A 26,280-nucleotide genomic window follows, 5' to 3' on the forward strand; every position below is an offset into this window, starting at 1 on the left:
TTAAAATGGCTGCGGGGAGGTCTTATATCAACCGATGTGGCTTTTTGGCGGGCTCTCTTTCTAAATCCAATCGTTCTTAAACCTTCCTATCGGCACCAAAAGTAACTTGATCATCAATTTTGCGAACAGTCCGCCACATATCTGGTGGTAAAATTAATCTGTATTACATAAGGTCATAGTACAGGAATTTAAAGTGCCTTCAACTTCCTCATAGAAAGCGGCTGGATTTTTACGCGGATCGGGTAATGCTGCTTTAAACGCCATTACATCTGCTCTAATCCAAGGAGTGTACACCCAATTATAAATGAAATATCCTTTAGCATTAACAGCATTTTTATCATCACTGTCACCCGCTCCTTTAGGAGGAACATACAAGGGTGCGGCTTCCCGCATAGGCCTCATTTTGACTGGCATTATCTTATCTGTTCCGAAGATAGGAGACTGCGACACTCCGGACGGATTGGGCTGCGCAGCTGCATCCGCAAGCTTTTTCTTCTCCTTCAAGTGAGTTGCTTCAGTTCGTAATTTAACCAACCGTCTAATCGTGTCATCCACCTGGGAGAGAACCAAAAAGACCATCACAGTATCTGTTTACGATCAGCTGCTATATCATCAGGTTCTAACACTGGAGAGTGTTTTCAAAACAGTTCTACAACTTCCGTAGCAAATGTCTCAATAAAACATAACTGCTCCTTTTCCGACCATCCCTGTATACTAGCTAAAAGAATGGGAGCAGAATCAGCATTACATAATGCTATACGAGCAGCTTGTCTGATACAGGATGAACGCTCAGCAGTCAACATGGACCGAGTGTCCCGTGCTTTTTGTTTCTCTGTGTCAGAATCCTCGTCGCCTTCAGCCGGAGCGGACGGAACGGCATAGGGAGGTGGAGGTCGATCTAGTAACAAAAAAATCATCTTGCGGTTTATTAAGGACAGGATAGAGAGGCTGTCGGACAGGATATTGGCCAGATACCTGCAACCTCTGTTCTTTCTCCACTCTCTCTTTTAACTCTTTCACTTCTTTCTTTCTCAACTCCAGCGCTTTCTCATACACATTCTTTTGCTGTTCTTTCTCAATCAATGCTTGCTCACGCTTCTCTTGTTGTCGTACTTCTTTCTCCCACATACGCACGCATTCAAACATATCACGTCTAGACCTTCGCTCAAACATACATCGCTCCACATACTCAACCTTCCGTGCATCAAATGACCCATCCAGTGGCCACCGCAACTCAGGATCCTTTTTGGTATATTTATGCCACAACGTGCTGTACATTATGGCAGAAAGACCAAATTTCACATACATAATTCTATTAGGTGTCCCCTCCGGGGGAGCCGGCTGCGATTCCTCAAGCCGTAGACTGGTACCATTACAAAAGCAACATAACCTTCAAAGTGCGCTAAAAACAGGCATGCCGAAAATAATGCAAAATATGCAGTATTATACACAAAGTATCACTTAAAGTACCTTTAGTACGTTGCGCCGTTCAAATCAAATAATTGAAGAAAAATCTTCACATTGCCTGCCTATATGGGTTGCAACACATATATATATATACCAAATTCCAAATGCAAATTAGACTAGTCTTTTCCAAATACAAATATGCCACAGTAAGTGTTCCTAAAACTACCTTACCATACAAGGGCATCCAAAAACACCGCAATAGGTGCCGCAAAACAGCTCTTACCAATCATAGAGTGTCCAGATTCCAACTGCCAAGTTCTAAATTCGACCAAAAGGTCACTCCACGGCGAACCAACAGAAGAGATCTCACTCGAAGACCGGCGCCGCCTGGAAGGTCGGATCGGAAAGAAGAGAAGAAACGCCTTGGGTGCCAAGACTCGGGTCTCTTCTGGCAGCAATCGCGTCCTCAGCGAGGTTCCAAACCTTTGTCACGACCAATCCTTCGGGCATCCGAGTCGTCGATGAGCCCCACGTGTCGGGCGCCAATGTGTCGTGCAGGCCTCAGCCAGACCCGCTAGTGCAAGGGGTTCGTCCTTCTCTGCACGAAGTCCTCAGACCAAATAGGAAGAAGTTGGCACAGAAACTGGAAATAGAAAACGTAACATTTATTACACCTCATGAGGTGGTGCTACGGTTCAAACAGTACCCTTCGGCATTGCAAGAAGTAGCACGACGATCTAGGATAGCATGGTTTATTTATACCCACACAGGGGTTCAAAAGAAGGCGGTACAAAGCACAAGAGCACATTTTATGTACATATAAGGTAATATCGAGAGGCACAATCGATCAGTGGGAGGAGTTAACAGTCTTGGGGGCTTGACAAACACATTACAATCTAGAGCTAATCACTACCAGATGTGAACCCTAACGGTCAGTGGCCAATTAAGGGACGCTATGAATAGCCTGTTGCTGGGCAGATTCAAGTGCCATGGACAGGAAGACAGGACAAAGCACATGGTCGACACGAGGCAGCATGTAGCAGTCAAAAATGGCTGCCATGAATACAAAATGGAGTCCCTTAAATGTCTATATAACGGCTAGAACTAAGATGTCTTTCGCTAATGCTCAATCTAATCGCTGTTAAATTACAACAGCGCCAGGAGGCGCTGAAAAGGGCGACAGGGCCCCCGCATCGCAGGATGCACCTGGGCACAGCCCTGGCCAAGGGAGGGCCTATTTGAGCCCGTTGGAGTCTGGAGGAGGCCGGGCTGGGCCCCCTCTCTAACCTCTGTGGCTGTCCAGGTTAGTTATTGCCTACTGTTGCCTGTCCTCGGCTACATCTTGGTCATTAACCTATTGGGAACTCTGACCTGTGCGTGCTCTCTGTTTCCCCGCTAAAATGAACTCTCGCGAGGGTAAATGTAGATCAGCATTGACTGGGGGAAGTGTTGTTGCGACCCTGGACCAATTTTTATTCAGAGCCAGCTTGTCTTAGCTCACGAAAGTGCTCTGACCGAGCGACAACTCTCTCTTGATCCCCTACAAACTTAACGCTCGGCGCTGGGTCGCTTGGTATCTGCACGCTCTCCAGAATGTCCCCTGGTCACAGTGATTGAATCCCATGACTCAGTCCTCGCAGGTGCACCCAGACGATTCATCATTACTGGAGGTGCCAGCTAGCCCGGTACCTGTGGGGGTTGTCCAAGAGCACGTGTCTGGTGGCATACATCCGCGTATTGCCACAAGGTCTGCCCCTAACCTATCTATGGTGACCACGGTCGCAACACCGGAGTCGGCGACAAAGAGGAAGAGGGGAGCCCTCAAAGGCAGAAAAACCCCAAAGTGCATAGGACTGATAGGAATGGCAGGACAGCATTCCCATTGCCCCCAGTTCTTCTACCCGCAACCTCTACTCCAGATTTATTGGGTGGCCCCTTGTCCAATGCCCATGAGGTTTTGTTGGCTAAAGTTGGGGTTCTTCTTTCGTCCTCCGTCACCGATCCTCGACAGACTGTCTTTGATAGAGGAAAGAATAACCAACTTTGAGCTGCATGTTGCATCTAATATCTGTTCTATTTAGGACACTTTGGGGAAAATTAATCGGCCACTTGATTCTGTAACAAATGTCCTGTGTGCCCTGTAAACTTTAGATCCCCTCCTGTTATACCTCCCTCACCTAATCCTCCGCCTGGGCCCCTTTGTAGGAACGGTGAGGTGGGTACTGTTCCTAATGATGTCCTAGGCCCATTGTGGGATCAGGAGGGTAGTTAGGGAATATGTCAAGTGAATTCGCTCAGCTGATTCTGAGTTCCCCTAGGGGGGATGGCAGTAGACCCCGGGGCAGGGCTTCGAGTAATCACACCCAGCTTTATTCTAACTGTCTGTTGGACTTGGCCCTTCTGGCAGGTTCACCCCTAAACTTTTTGCTTTGGTATGTGACTTGGTGTTAGTTATTTTTGGCTTCTGCGCACTTTCACTGTGTGCCAGTGTAAAGTGTGTGCGCACTCTGAGTGCGTGTGGTGAGATTGGCCTGCCCTCCCATAGGAATGCATGGGGAATGAGGGTGTCCATGTTAGTTCCTGATGTGTGGGGAGTGCAGGGTCGTGTTTGGTATGTGCGGACTCGTGTGATTAAATGCTGCGCGATGATGTGTGCGGCGTTAATGTGTCTAGTGTGGAAGTGCCACTTCTAGAAGTTGGCATGTCTGTGTAATAAAGGTGAAATGACAGTCTGGCTTGTGATTGGCTGGAGCTGGCTGGTGTGCCAGGTTCCAGGAGTCAGGATGGGTCTGCCCCGGTGGTGAATAGAGAGATTGACAGCTAGATGGGTGGGAGGAGTGCACCTGGGACCTGAATAGGGCTGGGCCTTCCCTACTCAATGCTGGCTCCGCCCCCTGTGGTGCGACTGATGACCCTAGCCTGTCCTCTAAATGGGGAGAGGGGCTGAGCTGCGTCTGGTTTTTCTGTTAACCATGCAGCCTAGACAAAGGATTTAGGTGCATAAAAAGGGGCTGTGACCCCTTGCAAAATGTTCACTCTGATCCTGATCTGAGGGGGGCCTGCTGCTGCTGGGCACCAGGAGGAACCACCACTGGGGGCTGCCTCACTGCCTGGAGACATATTGAGAAACTAAAACTAGAAATTGCGGATATAGAAAAACAAATTCGAGAAGACACAGTGGCCACTGACACAGAAGATTTCCTCAAAAAATTAGATGCTATAATCACTGATTTCCAGAGAAACAATATTCTGAAGAAAACAGAAAAATTACAGAAAGATCTGAAGAATTACAGTAGAGATCGTACATATCCATATCTCAAGAAGGATTTCTTTCAGTCATCGGCCAACCAGTCCAACTGGGCTCCCAAACATACTACATTCTCAGATACTGCCTCATCAAGTTCTGAGGATAGTCATAATCAAGGAAGTGGCTCAAACTACAGAGGAAGTAGGGGACAGAATACATCATCTTTTTTAGGCAGGGGCCAACATCAACAGAGGGGACGGTCACGGAACAACAGGAGAGGCTGGTATCGCAACCAGTACACACCAGGGTTCCGACAGACCCGGAACAACTATTACGAATGGTAAATCCAGGGGGTTTAGGAACTATGACTAATGACCAGAATTTGACAGTTGTACCTATTTTTAATTTATCAACTCATACAATGAGCTCCAAAGAAATGGAGGTATTAAGTCATGGGCTGTCCTTTGTCCCTACTAACAGAAATGATGCATACCTTACCCATGTGGAGCTATATAGATTTTTTAGAAGTATACGATTAAAATACTTTTTTGCTGATAATCCTATGGTCCATACCACAAATATCAGTGGTCTAAAATGTCCCTCAACCTTTTTTCCATCTACTGCCTTAATGCCTAAAGATCTAATTACATTTGAAAACGTTGTGCTGAATGAAATACAACAGCTCTTTGTTGAGAGAAAATATGTAAAATGTAACTTCTCAAAGGAAGAAAAATCAGTTCTTCATACCTTGTCTGATCGAGATGATTTAATCATAAAACCGGCGGACAAGGGTGGAGGAATTATAATACAGAATAAAGTGGACTAAGATAAGGAAGTCCTACGACAATTGAATAATCCCATCCACTATAAAAAACTGAGAGGAGACCCAACAGTCAGAACACGAAAAGAGATTCTTACACTCACTACAAAAGGTCTAGATGGACAGTGGTTGAGTAAAAAAGAATTTGAATATATGAACAAAAATGACTACGTTATTCCGGCATTTTACACCTTGCCGAAAATACATAAGCACAGTGAATGCCCCCCGGGAAGACCAATTGTAGCTGGGTGCCAATCAATTTTACAACCACTGGCAGAATATGTAGATCATTTTTTAAAACCTTTTGTCCCCTTAACTAAGGCTTATACCCAGGACAGTAGGGATGTCATCAACAAACTAGAGGGCCAACCTTTTGATTCAGATTCAGAAATTCTAGTCACGATGGATATTGACAATCTCTATACAAGTATTCCACAGGGAGATGCTTTAGCTATCATCAGCGACATCTTAGAAACAAGGACACGTCCACACCAAGTTCCTACAGACTTTATAGTGCAATGTGCTAAAATTGCCCTAAATGAAAATTACTTTCTATTTGGTGGTGACTATTATGGCCAACTCAAGGGGGTAGCCATGGGGGCCATTTTTGCCCCAGATATAGCAAACCTTTATGTGGCTGCATTCGAGGACAAAGTGGTGTACAATAATAATCCATTCAGTACACACTTACAACATTATCTGAGGTACATCGATGATGTTTGTCTCATTTGGAAGGGCACAGATGATAATTTGAAGAACCTTTATGATTGGCTAAATCAACAAGATACAAATTTACATTTCACAATTGAAAGTAATAGAAATTCGATTAATTTCTTAGATCTGTCTATATATGATGACAACAGAGTACTAGCGATGCGTTTGTATACAAAGCCAACAGCAAGGAATACCCTCCTTAAATATGAGAGTCATCACCCCCGTAGTCTCCGGGATAACCTCCCTTTTGGACAGTTTTTACGTCTCAGACGTAACTGTACCAGGAGGGAGGATTATTTCCGTGAGGCAAAGGTTTTGCAATCAAATTGGTGATGCGGGCATACCCTTACAGATTAGTCAAAAAAGCCATGAAACGTGCATGGTATTATGACCGCGAGGCCCTAATAACTAAAAAAGTACATTCGGAAATGGACGATGTGAACATCAAGCCCATAACTTGTGTGATGACGTTTGGATCTGAGTCCAACCAGATTAGATCAATCATAAAAAACAACTGGCATTTGATTAATAAAACTGAACCACATCTGGCACAACCCCGTTTTGCGTTCAAAAGGGGAAGAAATCTGAGAGATTACCTAGTAAAGGCTTATAAAGAACCACAACCGATCACGTTACAATCACAGTGGGGGCTGGCTCCTATTATTGGTCATTATCCATGTGGTAACTGTGTGGCTTGTGTAACAACAAAAGAATTGAAGAGATGTAATGTTAATGGGAAGGAAATTAAGATGTTACACCAGTCTAACTGTAACACAAAAAATGTTATCTACTGTATTCAATGCCCATGTTCTCTATCATACATAGGTAAGACCACACAAGAAGTAAAGAAACGTGTATTACAGCACCAATCACGTATCAGGTGTAGTGTAATGACAGCTCCTTTGGTGGACCATTATATCAAGATGTCACATCGACCTGATGAAATGTTATGGTTTGTGATTGATGTCATTAAGTGCACTAAACGTTACCATAATGTCAATCGTCTCCTCACTATAAAGGAAAACAAGTGGATCTGGACTTGTGATACCGTACAAAAGGGGCTTAATTCTGTTATTGAATGGCATACTGTATCGACACTATAACCCTTGTGTTTGGCAGTTCTTGTGGCTTACGTTCAATAGGAGCCTTTGATCTCCTTCATTGCTCAATTCTATTCCTTTTTCTTGGTAGATTTTGTAGCTCATATTTGAAATGAGTCTCTGGTTTAAATCATCAAGCTTTGTGCCCTGGTTGGTTTAATAAATATAGGTCAGTATCCATATTGTATCGTTCTGTTGCTATCCTAGTACAACGAATACAGGGTGAGTTACTTAAAATTTATGTAAGGAGATTGAGCGTCCCCTACTAACCCTTTTTTGCGACGGCTAATTATTGCTTTGGTTATCTCCTTCGTAGCAATTTTAGTACGGCAAATGAAGAGCAAGCAATGCTAGTACGGCCAATGGAGAGCAAGTATATATATATATATTTTTTAACATCTTACTCTTCCAAAATTACTCGTTACATTATGGCTGTCATGAGTCCGTTGTTTTATACTTCTTCAAGCTTCATGTTATGGCCGCTGACTTTGCCCGCATGACTAATATGGCCATTGTTGAATAGTTTTGAGTGATTATGGTAAATAAAGTGACTAGAGATTCGGATTTGGTCACATAGTCACCACTGAAGTCAAGCTCATACCGAAAAGATTCAGCATTTTATGCCTTGTTTTCCCGTTCCATCATGGCCGCCCCCTTTTTATAAGTCTCTCGAAGTAATTTTCCGATTCCCTCATATTCGGGTGCCTATCACTTTATATACAAAGTTACAAACAGGGGGGATAGGCCCATGGACCGGAACCAAGTAGGGCCCTTGTGAATAATGTAAACAATGAAGGACTTGGAACCCTTGTCACTCGTAGTAATTACTCATACAGAAACCACACTATATTCCTTTAGTGGTCCGGTTATTAATAGCCTTTTTATTTACTACTCATTTTTTTGAAGGACTTTGGCCTTTACAGTGAAACACAAGCGGTTTTCAACACAAATATCACAAATACCAAATGTACTATATACAAATATACAATTATCACATACCAAATACGAACAAACCTTGAACAAAAAATGTTGCATAAATTCATGAGACAGTTATAGTGCTTAATTACATATAAACCAATGTTAAACCAATGTAGAACAATTTATTCCACTCATTTCATGCAATGGAAAACTTTTTTAGGGGCTGTTCTTAAACAACTCAGAATTCAAGTTCATCAAGTTAACAAAGAGTCAATGCTTTATTTCATCCAGCTAGATCAATAGCTGTTAGCCGACGCGTTTCGAGCCTCTCTGACGTATCTAGGGACTCTCATCAGGGCGACGCGTTTCGAGCCTCTGACGTATCTAGGGACTCTCATCAGGGCTTCTGAATCTCCCACATTGGCTTTTGCCTATAAACAAAAATTAAGACACCTGTCACTCATAAGTGCTGTCTCCCTGTGTACAACCCTTTTCTTACTTTTTGCCTTTTTCTTTGTACATACCTGCCAACGTGGCAAAAAACTGTGCAGACCTTCTCTGTTTCTGAAAATTGGGTGAAAAGCATACACACTTGATCCTGTTCCGCTGTCTGCAAACAGTAAGGATCATTTTTAGGGACAGGTACCTCTCAAACCCGACATTTTAGTACTTCATGTGCCATAACCTGAACGTACCTGGGTACCTTTTTAGAGCAGGTCGGTAAATGTTCACTTCTATAGCGTTCTATTCTAAACACAAACAAAAAGCGCAAAGCCTGGTGAGTTTCAGGTATTCATCAAAATGTGCGCCAAGCGATTTACTCAGGAAGAGACTGGCTCCTACCTTTGGCATTCGTGTGCGTCTATATTTCTACTTCTTTGCTGACACTGCCTGTCCTGTAACGGAAAGAATGCCGTTGAATCTGACCCATTGAGCGCACGCGTGTGCTCATATTGTGTTTCAAAGCCCAGGCTTTCCTTACCTAAACCGATGTGATTACTCCACTTCTACTATGATTCACCTCCTTCGTGTGGCTGGGGTGGACCGGCGTCGCGAGTGTGTATACGCAATGCCGCTACTCAGACGTGGCTGGTGTTTGTGGTTGGTTGAAGCACCACGTGATCTGGCTAGTTTTTTCAAATAATGAGGAAGCGGGACTTCGCGTATGGCTCTTGGGAAGTGTAGTTTGGAACGAGACGGCAACTCTCTATGCCTCGGGCGTTAGTGGGGCTTGTGGTTCTTTCTGCCACCACGTGACGTGATGTGTTTGTCTCACCAGGTTTTGCGGTGATTTCAGGGTATTATGTGAAACTAGAGTGGAACCATGCTGATTTATAATAAACTGATGTGTGGCTTAACGCTTGAACTTTTTTTTGGGGGGGCTTCTATATGAGGGTCAAGTGTGTTACCCAACACGGTGCAGGACAGTTGGACTGCATGGGCATGACTGCCAACCTTTAAATCCGGGAAATTTCAGTCATTTTGTTCAACCCTGTATGTGCACTGTTAAACTTCATAATTAAATAAGCTTCTTTCTGCAACAACAGTGAATCGATGTCAGTGACTCTTTTAGATGTTTTAAGGACCAGTAACACGGTCCACTTGAGATCTTTTTCAGAATGGCCTACATTTACAAAATGCTCGACTAACGGCGCAGTCAACACCTTTTTCTTAATTCTCGACCGGTGTTGCGTTATTCTCTGGTTAATCTGCTGTGAAGTCTTTCCAATATATACCCTGTCACAAGGGCAAATTATGGCATATACAACTCTCTTGGTTTTGCAGTTGCTAAATGTAGTGTGTTTCCATTTCACCTCTTTGTTGATAAAGACATTACCCTCCAGTGTGGATTCGCATGCAACACAGTTCCCACACCTGTGGTGACCCTCGATTGGTTTGAGTCCCAACTGGCTACGTAAATCAGTTCCTGTTTCCTTCAATGAAACGTCAGATCGCACAATTTCTTGACCAATACTTCTATTTTTCTTCATAGCAAATAAAGGTCTTGGAAAACCACACTCTAAGTTCTCCAACAAGTGCCAGTTTTTTAGGACAATCTGTTTGAATTTATTTGTGTTTGGTCCAAAAGTTGAGACGCAAACCAATCTCTCCAATGGGGGTTTAATCTTTTTCTGCAGCAATATTTCGAGGGTCACCACAGGTGTGGGAACTGTGTTGCATGCGAATTAGTCGAGCATTTTGTAAATGTAGGCCATTCTGAAAAAGATCTCAAGTGGACCGTGTTACTGGTCCTTAAAACATCTAAAAGAGTCACTGACATCGATTCACTGTTGTTGCAGAAAGAAGCTTATTTAATTATGAAGTTTAACAGTGCACATACAGGGTTGAACAAAATGACTGAAATTTCCCGGATTTAAAGGTTGGCAGTCATGCCCATGCAGTCCAACTGTCCTGCACCGTGTTGGGTAACACACTTGACCCTCATATAGAAGCCCCCCCAAAAAAAAGTTCAAGCGTTAAGCCACACATCAGTTTATTATAAATCAGCATGGTTCCACTCTAGTTTCACATAATACCCTGAAATCACCGCAAAACCTGGTGAGACAAACACATCACGTCACGTGGTGGCAGAAAGAACCACAAGCCCCACTAACGCCCGAGGCATAGAGAGTTGCCGTCTCGTTCCAAACTACACTTCCCAAGAGCCATACGCGAAGTCCCGCTTCCTCATTATTTGAAAAAACTAGCCAGATCACGTGGTGCTTCAACCAACCACAAACACCAGCCACGTTTGAGTAGCGGCATTGCGTATACACACTCGCGACGCCGGTCCACCCCAGCCACACGAAGGAGGTGAATCATAGTAGAAGTGGAGTAATCACATCGGTTTAGGTAAGGAAAGCCTGGGCTTTGAAACACAATATGAGCACACGCGTGCGCTCAATGGGTCAGATTCAACGGCATTCTTTCCGTTACAGGACAGGCAGTGTCAGCAAAGAAGTAGAAATATAGACGCACACGAACGCCAAAGGTAGGAGCCAGTCTCTTCCTGAGTAAATCGCTTGGCGCACATTTTGATGAATACCTGAAACTCACCAGGCTTTGCGCTTTTTGTTTGTGTTTAGAATAGAACGCTATAGAAGTGAACATTTACCGACCTGCTCTAAAAAGGTACCCAGGTACGTTCAGGTTATGGCACATGAAGTACTAAAATGTGGGGTTTGAGAGGTACCTGTCCCTAAAAATGATCCTTACTGTTTGCAGACAGCGGAACAGGATCAAGTGTGTATGCTTTTCACCCAATTTTCAGAAACAGAGAAGGTCTGCACAGTTTTTTGCCACGTTGGCAGGTATGTAAAAAGAAAAAGGCAAAAAGTAAGAAAAGGGTTGTACACAGGGAGACAGCACTTATGAGTGACAGGTGTCTTAATTTTTGTTTATAGGCAAAAGCCAATGTGGGAGATTCAGAAGCCCTGATGAGAGTCCCTAGATACGTCAGAGAGGCTCGAAACGCGTCGCCCCGATGAGAGTCCCTAGATACGTCAGAGAGGCTCGAAACGCGTCGGCTAACAGCTATTGATCTAGCTGGATGAAATAAAGCATCGACTCTTTGTTAACTTGATGAACTTGAATTCTGAGTTGTTTAAGAACAGCCCCTAAAAAAAATTTCCATTGCATGAAATGAGTGGAATAAATTGTTCTACATTGGTTTAACATTGGTTTATATGTAATTAAGCACTATAACTGTCTCATGAATTTATGCAACATTTTTTGTTCAAGGTTTGTTCGTATTTGGTATGTGATAATTGTATATTTGTATATTGTACATTTGGTATTTGTGATATTTGTGTTGAAAACCGCTTGTGTTTCACTGTAAAGGCCAAAGTCCTTCAAAAAAATGAGTAGTAAATAAAAAGGCTATTAATAACCGGACCACTAAAGGAATATAGTGTGGTTCCTGTATGAGTAATTACTACGAGTGACAAGGGTTCCAAGTCCTTCATTGTTTACATTTATCACTTTATATACGGCATGGCCAACACGCAATATGTGTAAGATTGTTGGTACATTGCAGTTTGTAGATATTTTTATTTTATACATTTTTGGTCACGTGCTGCAAATGAAAGGTAAAAACAGCCGGAAGTGCCGGGTTCGGCACTCCCTGACCGTTGAGGCATGTGGAAGAGAGACGTGAACGCTCTGAGATAAAAAAGTAAGTGTGGTTGCCGGATGAGTAATTACATTTGTGGTAGTTTATTGAGGGTTGCAGTTAGTAATGAGGTCATTTTGGTTTTCAGGAGAGTATAGAATACATCGATCAAATCGAGCTGTGAGTATTTCTATGGATTTTGACGTATTTGCATGGCTGCGTTCACGCTGTGGTGTTGAGATGGCAAAGTAGTGATTTATCTGGTATGATGAATTTACATGGCTGTGGTACTATTTTATGTTACAGGGTACCAAACTCTCACGATTTTCATACAGGAGTGAGTCAAATAACTTGTAAGTATGAGGTTCATTGTGGTTGAGGTCACTAACCTATGGAGTTACTTTGAATTGTTATATATAATAGGTAGATGGTCTATTTGGTTTGCTGTCTTTCAGATTCAAAAATATTTCAGCCTTTGGGGCCTCACGTCCACCGGCTGGTGGTCAGTGGTAAGACCTTTATGTGTTGTATATAGTGTATATTGGACACTTTTGGTGGTGGCTTTTAATGGTTTTTAATTGTTTTTGATTGGTCTTCACGTCATTTGATTTGGTTGTTTTCCTTTACGGTGATTAGACGATTTTTGGAATGCAAGGTTTTGTACAAATGAAAAAAAATTTATGTGTATATTCACTTGTAGATATATTCTGTGCAACTGGTCCTGAGGATGGTCCTATGGATTTAGCAACCGAGAAGGACCGAAACGTCGACGCCTAATGCCGCTCTGCTTCTATTAATGTCATTTGATGTTATACAAAATTATATGCTTGAGATATATTTTTTGTACACGGTATTTCAGTTTATCCATGTAGAGAGCAGAAGGTGTTGTATACTACTGAAAACTAATGATCTATAGTAGTATTGTGTTGCCAGATCTGAATGTTTGAGAAATTGATTTTTTGATATGATATTTGTACTAATAATTCTCTTGAAAAACAATAAACAGTATAAAAAACTGTATTTACCTTGCTTTCAGTTAAATGATTGATCACTTTTTGCGACAATACTAATCATTGAAATTTGCTAAAACGATTCCTTTGAGGACAATTGTTTATTTGTTATTGATTATACCCAGTCCTCACGGGATTACAGGGTGGCTCTGTCTTTATTCACTGCCTGGAGGGCCCTGTGTGCTGGCCCCTGGGCCCAGCCTTGCCCCCCTGCCTTTCTAAAAGACTTTTTGCTGGACTCTGCATCTAAAAGCACCAGGGGAGCGCTATGTCCTCAGTGCTGGGAGCACTCCTACTTTTAACTGCAGCCCGGAGCTGCTTTCGCCTCTCCGAGGGATTTCCCGGCGTGGGGATCCCCCTGACTTTGATTATCGGCGCGGGTGCCCACCCCGCTCATTGCCATGCCCAGAAAACCCCAGCGGGTGCCCACCCCGCCAGGGATCGTGTACGTAACAGAACGGAAGCCTACCCTGTAGTGGCATCCTTCACGGGTGCCCATCCCGCCTTGCCGTGCTCGAAGAGAGAGACAGACGAGCCGGTGCCGGCACCCGCGCCTGACGGTGGGCGGGGCCGGCCGAGACAAAGACGAGCCTCGCGGGCTCCATTTCCGCTTCCCCCGGGCGGAAGGAAGCTGTTCCCCGTCTCGCGGGTTACCCTGCTCAGCTCCGGTCCCAGGAGCGGACCGGGCAAGAGATCTGCACCAGCGGGGGCTCTCCTGTGTAAGAAGAGCCCCGCTCTCGCCTTCAGCCTACCCGGTGCGTGGCAGACCGGGTAGCACAGGAGATCTCAGACAGCCAAAGACCGGGAGGAGTGGTGCCACCCCAGAAGAGACAGACCGGAAGAGTCCCGGTGAGTGAGGTCCGTCCCGGGTTGTTGGTTCCTTTGAGGTGCAGGGCTCCTCGCATCAATCCCCGAGCAGCCCCGGCTGGCAGCGGGCCGCTCCCACGAAGCTCCCTAATTATGAGGGGGAGAGGGGGCACATCGGGGCATATTGTCGTTGCCCGCTCCCACGTGGTGAGCACTCGTTGTGTTTACAGCCCACAAGTACTCAGGGGCATTTCAGAGGGTAGAGCGGCCCCGGTTGGCAGAGGGCTGCTCCCCCAGTGTGGCACCATTGTTGCTTAGAGCCCACGAGGCTCCTGAGGGCCAGTTGTTTATTCCTAGAGCCCATGGGGCTCCCCTATTGTTTTTGGGCCCTTCTGTTTATTTTGAAGCACAGAAGAGAGCCAGGAGGCACGCTGGTGCCAGGCTCAGTTCCACAGCTGCCCAGCACTTAGTGGGCAGCTGCTCCGTTTAGGCCAGGAACTGTTGCGCATTCTTCTTTGGCTGCCTGCGCAGCCAGCCCAGACATTCTGGACATTCGGCCTGTGAGCCCCTGAGAGGCCAGCTTGGCCTGGGTCAGTTCTGTGTGCTTTTTGGCGCAAACATGATTACTTGCCTAATGTGATTGAGGCAATGCTCTTTGCCCATACCTCTAAATGTGTTTTTCCTGCCTAGGAGGTTGTTCTGCCTAGTATAGTTATACTAGTGAGGTTGTGTCCTGCTTGATATATGCCTAAGGTGGTTAGGGTTGCGTAGGGTGTACCTACCTTTACCAGTATTTACTGGTTGTGTTCTACAAGTGCTATTTTTTACTACAATTAGTCTATGTTCTAAGTGCTATTTCTACATAGTGTTATTTCTACCAAGTGCTTATTCCTGACAGGGGTCCATGTGGCCCTGTACTGTGTATATAATTCCCTGTAAATTCCGCCAGTGGCACAGTGTAATTTGTGTGTTTATTATCTAATGTGTTTGGTATAATACGAAGGCTAGTTTTATATATAACCTTGTGTGGAGTTTCTTTTGTGGTGGGCCTTGGGTGTTGTTGCTGGATGCGCGCGCAAACGCTTTACACCTTGCCTCCGGGATAAGCCTGACTGCTCGTGCCAAGATACCAAGGGGGTGAGCAGGGGTTATCTTGGCGGGTGACTTCCTTGCCCTGACTGGAGTGGTGGTTTCTGCCTGGCTTTGGCGCAAGCCTTAGCCAACCAGAAATCGCATTTTCTAACACTGTCGATTTGTGAATCAGCCCAATTCCGCTGCTGGGCATAATAACCGTGACCCCCTAGCCCTTCATAATCCCTTGGGTTGTAGCAATGGTTCTATGGTCCTACACCTCCTATCGGCTGCTGCCCCTCTGGTGGTGGTTCTAAAGAATGTACCGCCCCTACAAGAAGGGCAGACGGAATCCACTGAGCAGCTAATGGCCAAAACAATGCACTGGCTTAGTGCTCAATTGAAGGTGGAGGGGGTACCGGGATGGGATTTCTGCAACCTGATGATTATGGCTAGACGTGCACCTTGGGTTGGACACTCTATAAAGGAAGGGTGGGGTGATTGTGTAGCTGCCAACTTCAATAATGCTCACGTTGTTAGATTTCTACTGGGTCATCTAGGGATCAGAAACCATTGGCGTTTCTCTGGGAAAATCTCACTTCTGCCTTTAGGTTTCTTCTACAGAAACAATCATCTCTCTTTGCAAGTGGGTGGGAGTAGTTCCGCACCACAACGTTCTACAGGTGACCCCTTCAATCTTAACCTTGCTAATAGATTTGCTCCCTTGTCAGGCTTGGACTCATTTTTGAGTCTGAGATTGACTGTCCCCTGTAGCTTCATCTGTTACTGAGGCACACACTAATCAACCTGCCCCCTCTCTTGGGATAGCCCCAAGCTCTCAGCTGGCTACAATTGGGGGGTCTGAGCATATGGAGGCCCCTAGATTGTTAGACCGGGGGGAAGTTACTGCCATGAGTACATTAAGTATGTTAGCGTGGAACATTGCTGGTTTATTACCAAAGACCTCTTCTTCTGACTGGTCTACTTTTATCGAGTTCTATGATATCATTGCCCTGCAGGAGACCTGGTCCTTGAGCACCATCTTTCGACCAGGTTATCTGGCCTTTGGTAAATCGACCATTGCAAACCCCAAGTGACGTCCCTCGGGAGGTTTATTGGTTTGGGTAAGACAGCTGGTGGGCCTCCAGGTAGAAGAACTTGGGATTGATAATCCTGATATCCAGGCACTTAAAATTAATTTTGTTTATGACCCTGGTTTTATATTGATTAACGTCTACGCTAGAGGTATGGCTGGTGGGAAAGCCTCCCCAACCATCACTAGCCTAGAGCACTTCATTAAGTTAATGGAAGGATCAAGTAACTGGGTCATTGCAGGGGATTTCAACTGTACGTTTGAGCCGCTTGGCTTAGAGGATGCTAGTCTTACTAGCGAAGAGGATGTGAGCTGGGGTGTTCCGTCTCTAAGGCTCCCTCCAATTAACAAATGCACGGAGGCAGTTCTCCAATTAAAAAGTTTGACACTGGAGGGTGGGCTCCGGGCACTCAATGGGAGAACTAAATCTGATGGTAAAGGTAATCCCACTTTTAATAATGGGAGAAGAAGTAGCAGGATCAACTACATTTTTATTAATTTAGATTTGTGGTCAAGACTAAAGGATATGGAGGTTTTAAATAGACCAGCGAGTGACCACGACCCATTGTCCCTGTTTACTAAGCTGAAAGTTATTTTACAAAAAATACAAAAAGGTCTATTGTCCTTCCCACCCATAAGGCTGCGAAATGGTATGATGGGGAATGTAGAGTAGCTTTTAGACAATTGCCCCAAGCCATAAGGGTGGGCTCTACACAGGAGATAAAGAAACTCAGGGCAGATTATAAGGCCACCCAACACAGGGCAAAGAAAGCCTTTGATGAAAACAGATGGAGGGACCTCCTAGATGCAATCAATGGGAAAAACTGGTGTCGCTTCTGGCACATAATAAAATGGGATAATAGCAGTGCTGGCCCGGCTCCAGTTAATAATGTTCCCTCAGAAGTTTGGGTCGCTTATTATCAGGCCCAATTTTCATCACCCGAAGAAGGTCAATCAATCAATCAATCAATCAATAAATCAATCAATGAACTTGTAAAGCGCACTACTTACCCGTGAGGGTCTCAAGGCGCTGAGGGGGGGGGGTTGGGGGGGCGCTACTGCTCGAAGAGCCAGGTCTTGAGGAGCCTTCTGAAGGTGAGCAGGTCTTGGGTCTGTCGCAGATGGAGCGGGAGGGTGTTCCAGGTCTTGGCTGCGAGGGAGGAGAAGGATCTGCAGCCGGATGTTGTTCGTTGGATGCGCGGGACGGCGGCCAGGGCGTGGCTGGCGGAGCGGAGCTGGCAAGCAAGGGTGTGGAAGTTGAGTCTGTTGTTCAGGTAGGCTGGTCCGGTTTTGTGGAGTGCTTTGTGTGCGTGGGTGAGGAGTTTGAAGGTGATCCTCTTGTCGACGGGGAGCCAGTGCAGGTCTCTCAGTTGGGGGTTGATGTGGCTGGGCGTGGGACGTTGAGGATCAGTCGAGCGGAGGCGTTTTGGATGCGTTGTGGTCATTGCAGGAGTTTAATTGGGATTCCTGCGTAGAGTGCGTTGCTGTAGTCCAGCCTGCTGCTGATGAGGGCTTTGGTCACCGGTCTTCTGGTTTTGGGTGGGATCCACTTGCAGATCCTGTGAAGCAAAGCGAAGGGTGTTGTAGCAGGAGGAGGAGATGGCGTTGACCAGCTTTGACATGGAGAGGGAGGAGTCGAGGATGAATCCTAGGTTGCGTGTGTGGTCTGTGGGTGTGGGAGCTGCTCCCAGCGTGGTCGGCCACCAGGAGTCATCCCACGCAGAGGGGGTGGGGCCGAGGATGAGTATTTCCGCCTTGTCCGAGTTCAGTTTCAGGCGGCTGTTTCTCATCCATTCGGCGACGGCCTTCATTCCCTCGTGGAGGTTGGTTTTGGCAGTATGCGGGTCCTTGGTGAGGGAGAGGATGATCTGGGTGTCATCGGCGTAGGAGATGATGTTCAGGTTATGCTTGCGGGCCACTTGTGCGAGGGGGGGCCATGTAGACATTGAACAGAGTTGGGCTGAGGGATGAGCCCTGGGGTACGCCGCAGATGTTGTCGGTGGCTTTGGATTGGAAGGGTGGTAGGCGGACTCACTGGGTTCTACCGGAGAGGAAGGATGAGGTCCAGTCCAGGTCCTTCTTCTGGATTCACGTTTCTTAGAGGCATTTTATTAGTGTGCGGTGGTAGACTGTGTCGAAGGCGGCTGATAGGTCCAGGAGGTAGAGGGCTGATGTTTCACCGTTGTCTAGTTTGCGCCTGATGTCATCTGTGGCGGCAATGAGGGCTGTCTTGGTGCTGTGGTTTTGTCTGAATCCGGACTGGGAAGGGTGGAGGATGTTGTTGTCCTCGATGTGGCGTGTCAGTTGTGTGTTGCCGATTTTCTCGATAACCTTTGCCGTGAATGGGAGCAGGGAGATGGGCCGGAAGTTCTTGAGGTCTTTGGGGTCCGCCTTGGGCTTCTTGAGGAGGGCATTGATTTTGGCGTGTTTCCAGCTTTCCGGGAATGTTGCTGTGTCGAAGGAGATGTTGATGACCTTCCGTAGTTGGGGTGCGATGGCTGCATCAGCTTTGTTGAAGACGTGGTGTGGGCAGGGGTCTGATGGAGACCCTGAGTGGATGGAGTTCATGACTATGCGTGTCTCGTCGTCGTTGACGTGGGACCAGGAGGTCAGCTGGTTGGTGCAGGTGGTGTTCGGGGTGGGGTCTATAGCGGTCGGGGCGGATGAGGTGTTGGAGCTGTTGTGGATGTCGGCGATCTTGCATTGGAAGAAGGTGGCCAGTGAGTCGCACAGATCTTGCGAGGGCGGGATATCGTTGGTGTTGGCGCTGGGGTTGGAGAGTTCCTTCACTATTTTGAAAAGCTCTTTGCTGTTGTGTGCTTTGTTGTCCATGCGGGCTTGGAAGGAAAATCTCTTGGCTGTTCTGATGAGGTGGTGATGTCCACGAACGGTGTCCTTGTGGGCTGTGAGGCTGTCTGTATTGAGGTCGTGGAGCTATTTCTTCTCCAGCTTCCGGCAAGTTTGGAGGTCTGGAGCTCTTCTGTGAACCAGGCGGCTTTCTTGCTGGAGTGGTTGGTGGGGAGTTTCTTGAGCTGGGCGAGGGTGTTGGCGTAGTCGTCAATCCACTGTCTTCTGAGGTTGCGGGCGGTAGAGTCTGTGTCGGTGGGGTCGGTCTGCGGGTTCTGGGCAAAGGTGAAGGCCAGCTGGTCTCTGCTGACTTTGCTCCAGCATTGGCGGGGTAGCTGTTGGGTGCGGTGGTGCGTGGTTGGTTTCTTGAAGGTGAAGTGGATGCAGCGGTGGTCGGTCCAGTGGAGTTCGGTGGTGTGGTTGAACGTGATGTGGGGGGAAACACCCATTACAACGAATGGATTGCCTCGTGCTGCCATCGCAAAGCGACAATTACATCGCGGCCGGCTTCACAACGCATGCTATCAGGACGCATGCTATAACATCGCATTGACGTTTACATCGCTAGCGATTACATAGCTAGCGACTTTAACTTCAACATTTGGAGGCTGATTTGGATGAACATTTCTTTCGCCTGTGAATTAACATTTCTTTGGCCTTGTCTGTTGATTTCTACTGACACTACATTTTCGCTCTCTGGTATTCTGAAACAGCGGGCATCTTTGCCTTTGGTAGTATGTGTGCATACATCGTTTTTCATTCAGTGTAAGCCCTGCACTCTTTATTTCTGCCACTTAATTAGCAGGAACCATGTGTTTGTCACGCTGACTGTCCCGGAGCAGGTAGTTCAGTTGGGATGCAGAACCATATTTTGCCTATGAACAATATTTTGCCTATGACTAGACATAATGTTCCTGTAATGGTGCAGCAAGCTCAACCGTTTGGTGGGGAGTATAAAAGGGATTTTGGGCAGAGATGGGAATAAATTAAACATGTGCAAAATGCAGGTCAGCACAACGGGAGAGAATGTGGCCTGAGGGATAGCGGTGCAGACTTTGGTGCTGGAAACCAAGGTTCGAGCCTCGTGACACCCAGAAATAAATTAGACACTTACAAGTGCTAGTTTTTAATGTGTGTTGGGTGTTTACAAGTGCTAGATTTTAATGTGTGTTGGGTGTTTACAAGTGCTAGTTTTTAATGTGTGTTGGGTGGTGGATGCATGACGGATGGATGCATGATGGGTGGGTGCATGATGGATGGATGCATGATGAATGGGTGCATGGATTGCTGGATGGGTGGTGGATGCATGATGGATGGATGGAATGGATGGTTGGATCGGTGGGTGTATGCAAGATGGATGGATGGAATGGATGGATGGATGGTTGGATGGGTGGGTGTGTGGATGATGGATGGGTGGAATGGATGGTAGGATGGGTGGGTGGATGGATGCATGATGGATGGATGGGTGGGTGTTGGATGCATGATGGCTGTATGCATGATGGATGGGTGCATGGATTGCTGGATGGGTGGTGGATGCATGATGGATGGATGCATAATGGATGGATGGAATGGATGGTTGGATGGGTGGGTGGATGGATGCATGATGGATGGGTGGGTGATGGATGGGTGCATGGATTGCTGGATGGGTGGTGGATGCATGATGGATAGGTGGATGGATGGATGGATGGGTGGGTGATGGATGGGTGCATGGATTGCTGGATGGGTGGTGGATGCATGATGGATGGGTGGATGGGTGGATGGATGGGTGGGTGGATGGATGCAGGTAGTTCAGGTGCATTCTGTGCAAAGTCATTCCAGAACTCTCTGCTCATGCCTTCTCACGCATTATTTCTGCCAGTTATTTAGCAGGAACCGTGTGCTTGTCACACTGACTGTCCCGGAGCAGGTGATTCAGTTGGGATGCAGAACTATATTTTGCCAATGACTAGACATAATGTTCCTGTAATGGTGCAGCAAGCTCAACAGTTTGGTGGGGATTATAAAAGGGATTTCGGGCCGACCGGGGAATAAATTAAACATGTACAAAATGCAGGCCCGCACAACGGGAGAGGATGTGGCCTGACTGATAGCGGTGGTGGATGCATGATGGATGGGTGGATGGATGGATGGATGGATGGGTGGATGGGTGGGTGGATGGTTGGATGCATGGCTGGGTGGTGGGTGCATGAAGGATGGGTGGATGGATGCATGATCGGTGGATGGATGGGTTGGTGGATGGGTGGGTGGCTGGGTGGTGGATGCATGATGGTTGGGTGGCCGTTTTCGCTTAGGTCCATATGGTGATGTGAGTGCGCAGCATGGATGACCAAAATTGTGGATGGATCTGTGGATGGGTGGATGATGGATGGATGGGTGGCTATATGGTGGATAGATGGGTGGCTGGGTGGTGGATGCATGATGGATGGGTGGATGGATGCATGGTGGATGGATGTATGGATGTATGTGTAGGTGGATAGATGGGTTGCTGGGTGAGGGCATGATGGATGGTTGGATGGGCATGCCCTGGCACTGTTAATTCTAACCTTATGTAAATAGAATGTTTGTATGTTGTGTTTTTTATTCAAATTGATAATGATTTATATATTTCCGTGTGATGGAGGGCTGGTTATAGCTCAGAGAGACCCCCAATTTGGACTGACAGCCCGAAAGAAGAAAAAAAATATCCCAAACAATTGACCTGGTTAGACATGATGGAGCTCCGGCGTAGGAGCAGGGCACCAAAGTTCCACAATGAGAAGCACCCCATCTCACACTGAACAGGTTTTTGGGCAAGAGAGTACTTGTAGGATGCCGTTATGGGTGCCAGAAGGCGGACACAACCCTGGATGGGTGCCGGATGAATACTGCAGAGGCCTGCAGTGTGTTTACAGGAGGGGGTCAGCTTTCAGCCGATGCACGGAACCACTGAGTGCTGAATATCACCCAGGGAAGGAAGATACTGCTATATCGACGGACAAGTTAACTGGACGCCATGCGGGTCAGCTGCCCAAAACCATGCCAGGGGGAGCCTGAATTGGTGGCCACCCAAACAAAGCTTAAGACTGGGACAAGGAAATCTAATCGAGGCAGGCCGTTAACATACCAGGGCAACCAGACAAGAAATAATGGGGCATATTACCAACCAATAGAGATAATTTTTGTCTCTAACTTGTTTAGAGACAAAACTTATCGCCGCAAATCGGCGATTTTTATCGCAGATAAACCTTGCTATTAGCAAGGTTTATTGCAAATGCGATAAAAAACGGCCTCAATGCATGAATATCGCTGAAAAGTCAGCGATATTCATGCATTATCGAGCAAATGCTCTTAGCCATGTTATCCACCTCCCATTGGATAACATGGCTAAGAACTGCTCAGGGCAGGTGTTAGCTTTTGGAGATATTCGCGCTTAGCGCGAATATCTCCAAAAGTTGGTAATAGGAGATAGCGATGTTAGCGACTGTTTCCAGTCGCTAACATCTTGGCACGCCCACTTTGCATGTCATTAGTGATAAATATCACTGACATGCAAAGCGGGGCCCAAGATGGTCGCTATCTCCTATTAGCTGTCGCTAACTGGTGTTAGCGACAGCTTGGTAATAGGGAGATAATTTTATCTCCGCTTTCTTGGCTTTTAAAGCCAAAAAAGCGGAGATAAACCCCCTTGATAATATGCCCCAATGTTAGCAATCACGGCATGATTACAACGCATGCTCGCGCATAAAATGACATAATTACTGAAAAAGAATGTTAGCTGCAGCCCAGACACATTGACATAGCTGGAGGTGTGTCCTCCGAAACGTAGAAAGGCGGAAATCCATCTGGTGGCAATATACTGCATGAAAAGCTACCTGGAATTTATATGTGTATTTGTTTAAAAATCCATGTATTGTGACAGAATGAATGATACTGTCCAAACGCATTGATGTAGGCTTTCCTCAAGTGCATTACACTTTGCAGTTCCTCTTGAAAAGAAAATCTGCGCATTTTGGAAAAATAAAACATATTTTTGGAAGCCTCTGAACACTCGTATACATCGTGGAATGGAACTATTTAGAAATGAGCCACACAGATCGGGTCGACTAGGACCGAAAGGAGAGGGTGTAGAAGCAGGATGTGCTGTAAAACGTAGACCCACAGCATCAGTTCTTTGAAACAGTACAATAAGAAGATGCACCATTAAAGAGTGAGCTTCTGTTTCGTCCCTTCATAAACAAAAGTGAAAATCAAGATGTAACAACAGGGGATTTGGTGACCTGCGTTGTAATGCCCCAAAGCAGCAGAGACACTACAATCGCGTGGCAACAGCATGCGCGGTAAATGCGTGCGATGTAATGCCTTTTACGATTTAACTCTAGCAAAAAAGGGGGGAGTTGAGCCCACGGGACAAAGGGTCGGCTGGGCTAATTAAAGATAAACAAAAAAGATTTGCCCACCCTTCATATATTCTAGTTTTTTGCAATTACTGACGCAACAATGATAAACACGTTTCTTCTGTTTATCATGGTAATTTATTTAACATTCCATTTGTTATTTTTATTTTTTGGACATGTATTTCTATGTGAAAAAAGGTTACCATTGGCTTTTCCACTTCTACTCACATACCACAATCCCAAGATTAATAAAGGATAAGAGATTTTCATACAGTGAAAAAAATAATCAAATTATATCTATAAATGACAAACGTTTTACATACAGTAAAAGATAATACTTGTCAAAACACGTATGCAAGTTGATGATCAATTCAACAATACATATACCACTTTCAAAGCATTAATACATTATAAACAATGAAGTTTTTTTAGATAGAAAATAGACCAGCTTGTCGTTTCGGAATGAGTACGAATCAATGCGCCTTGTTGTACTACGAGGCTTGTGCCGACGCGTTTCGAGTCCGGATAATTAATCACCAAACTCTCTTCAGGGCTTTGTTATTCTGATCTATAAATAAAACGTTTTGACAACATTATGATCATTAAAAGAAAAGGGGGACCTCTCTCTATTATAATTTCTGCACTTTCTACCATCATGACTAGGAGGGTACCTGAATGAATGGTTTCTCGTGTCTCGTCTTTTCTAATTATTCCAATGTTCGTAAATGTTTTAAAGAGCGCAGAGGGCATCCGACAAAATCCTGCAGGGGAACATATTAAGCCTCTATCAGTGTGTCAGTCGATTTTACAGGTTCACAAGTTTCTCAATTGAAAGGCTACATACCCACAGAGGGCGGTAATCACGAAGTCCTCTTGGACCTTGCTCAATCATGCTGCTGAGCAGATACTTTCAGGGGGCTTTTTTTCTGAAATTCAAAGCATTAATGTTTTTGTTACCAAAACTAAAAACAGTCCTAAGCCGGCATTATGCGCTAGAAGTAAAACGTGGCGCTACCTGGATGAGCTGTTGGTTGCTCGTGATATCCGACCAGTTAAGCAGCGTTGTGCAATTTATGCACCCAAACTGTTCTTCGATTGCTTTCTGCAACAAAATAACAGTATGATCTTAAGTATCTGCTTCTTATATCGTTTTGTTTATTTAAGCCAGTGTTCTGCTTGTGAGACTCACCGCAGTTAATAGCTTGTGTTTCCAACAATCAGTCTCCTCTCTCAGTCGCCATGTCTCCTTCATTCACTGTTTTTTCGTCTTCGTGTTCCTATAGTATCATTTGATTGATCAGGTGACCTTGTGTCTTCCCTAAGGATTATGGGTTATGTAGTCCCTCAGATAGTAACATGAGGCTTGTTCATACAGGTGGTTAACAATAATCAAACCACGTTATTTCGCCTGACATATCGATATTCAAATTCTGTTTATTTCGCTCATGCTGTTTAATCCAGTGTTTGCGCTATTGAATTTCATTATTAAATAAGCTTCCCTGCGCAATAACGCAGTTTCAATATCGGAAGACTGATTTGAGGCATTTATGACTGATAAAACAGTCCATTGGAAATCATTTTCCCCATGTTTTTCTTCCAAAAAGTGTTCCACTATAGGGGCTGTGGACACTGAGGCCCAGATGGAGGTAAAAAATATTTACCGATTCTTAATTACCGAATTTTACCGATTCGGTAATTAAGAATCGGTAAATACGAAGGGTGGACATGTAGGTCCATCCAGATGTGTATTTTACCGAATCGGTAAAAATCGGTATTTACCGAATCGGTAAATACCGACCGGTAATGCTCCATTCATTCCTATGGGCTTTGAAGCCCATAGGAATGAATGGGGCATTACCGGTCGGTATTTACCGAATCGGTAAATACCGATTTTGACAAGGGTGCAGGGGGTGTCACTTTGACACCCTCTAGCACCCCCAAAAAAGGGTCGGGGCCATATGGCAGGCAGACCTGCCCTAAGGGCAGGTCTGCCTGTCATATGGCACAGGTGTGCATGCACACATGTGCATGCACACCTGAATCGGTATTTCACCATCAAATTGAATTTGATGGTAAAATACCGATTTCTTAGGCCTTGTGGGACTCATAAGAGTCCCACCTACATATCAATTTTACCGAATCTGTTAAAATACCGGTCGGTAAATTTACCGACCGGTATATTTACAGATTCGTAAAATTACCGATCGGTAAATTTACCGAACTGTAAATTTACCGATTCTGCCCCCTACATCTCAAAATCCTTTTACCGGTCGGTAACGGCCGAATTCGGCCGTTACCGACCGGTAAAACCCTACCTACATCTGGCCCTTTATTCTTTATACGCGATCTATGTTGCGTTATTCTAGCATTCACCTGCTGATTTGTTTTACCAATGTATATTCGACTGCAGGGGCAGCGGATGGCATACACTACATTTCTTGTTCTGCAATTAGTAAATTGCTCATGTTTCCACCTAACTCCATTATGGGTAAATTCTTTACCTTCAATGGTATGATTACATGCCACGCAATTCCCACATTTATGGTGGCCCTGTATAGGTTTTAAATTCCATTGAGAAATCAAGTCACTTTTCTGTTTGGGAATAGAGACATCGGCTCTCACAATTTGTTGCCCAATACTTGTGTTTTTCTTCATGGCGAATATTGGTTTTTGTAGGGGGACCTCAAGATTCTCTAACAAGTGCCAATTTCTCAGCACAATTTTTTTGAACTGATTGGTTTGCGCACCAAACGTGGTCACAC

Source organism: Lissotriton helveticus, chromosome 6, assembly GCF_964261635.1.
Source record: "Lissotriton helveticus chromosome 6, aLisHel1.1, whole genome shotgun sequence".
NCBI classification, from domain to species: Eukaryota; Metazoa; Chordata; class Amphibia; order Caudata; family Salamandridae; genus Lissotriton; species Lissotriton helveticus.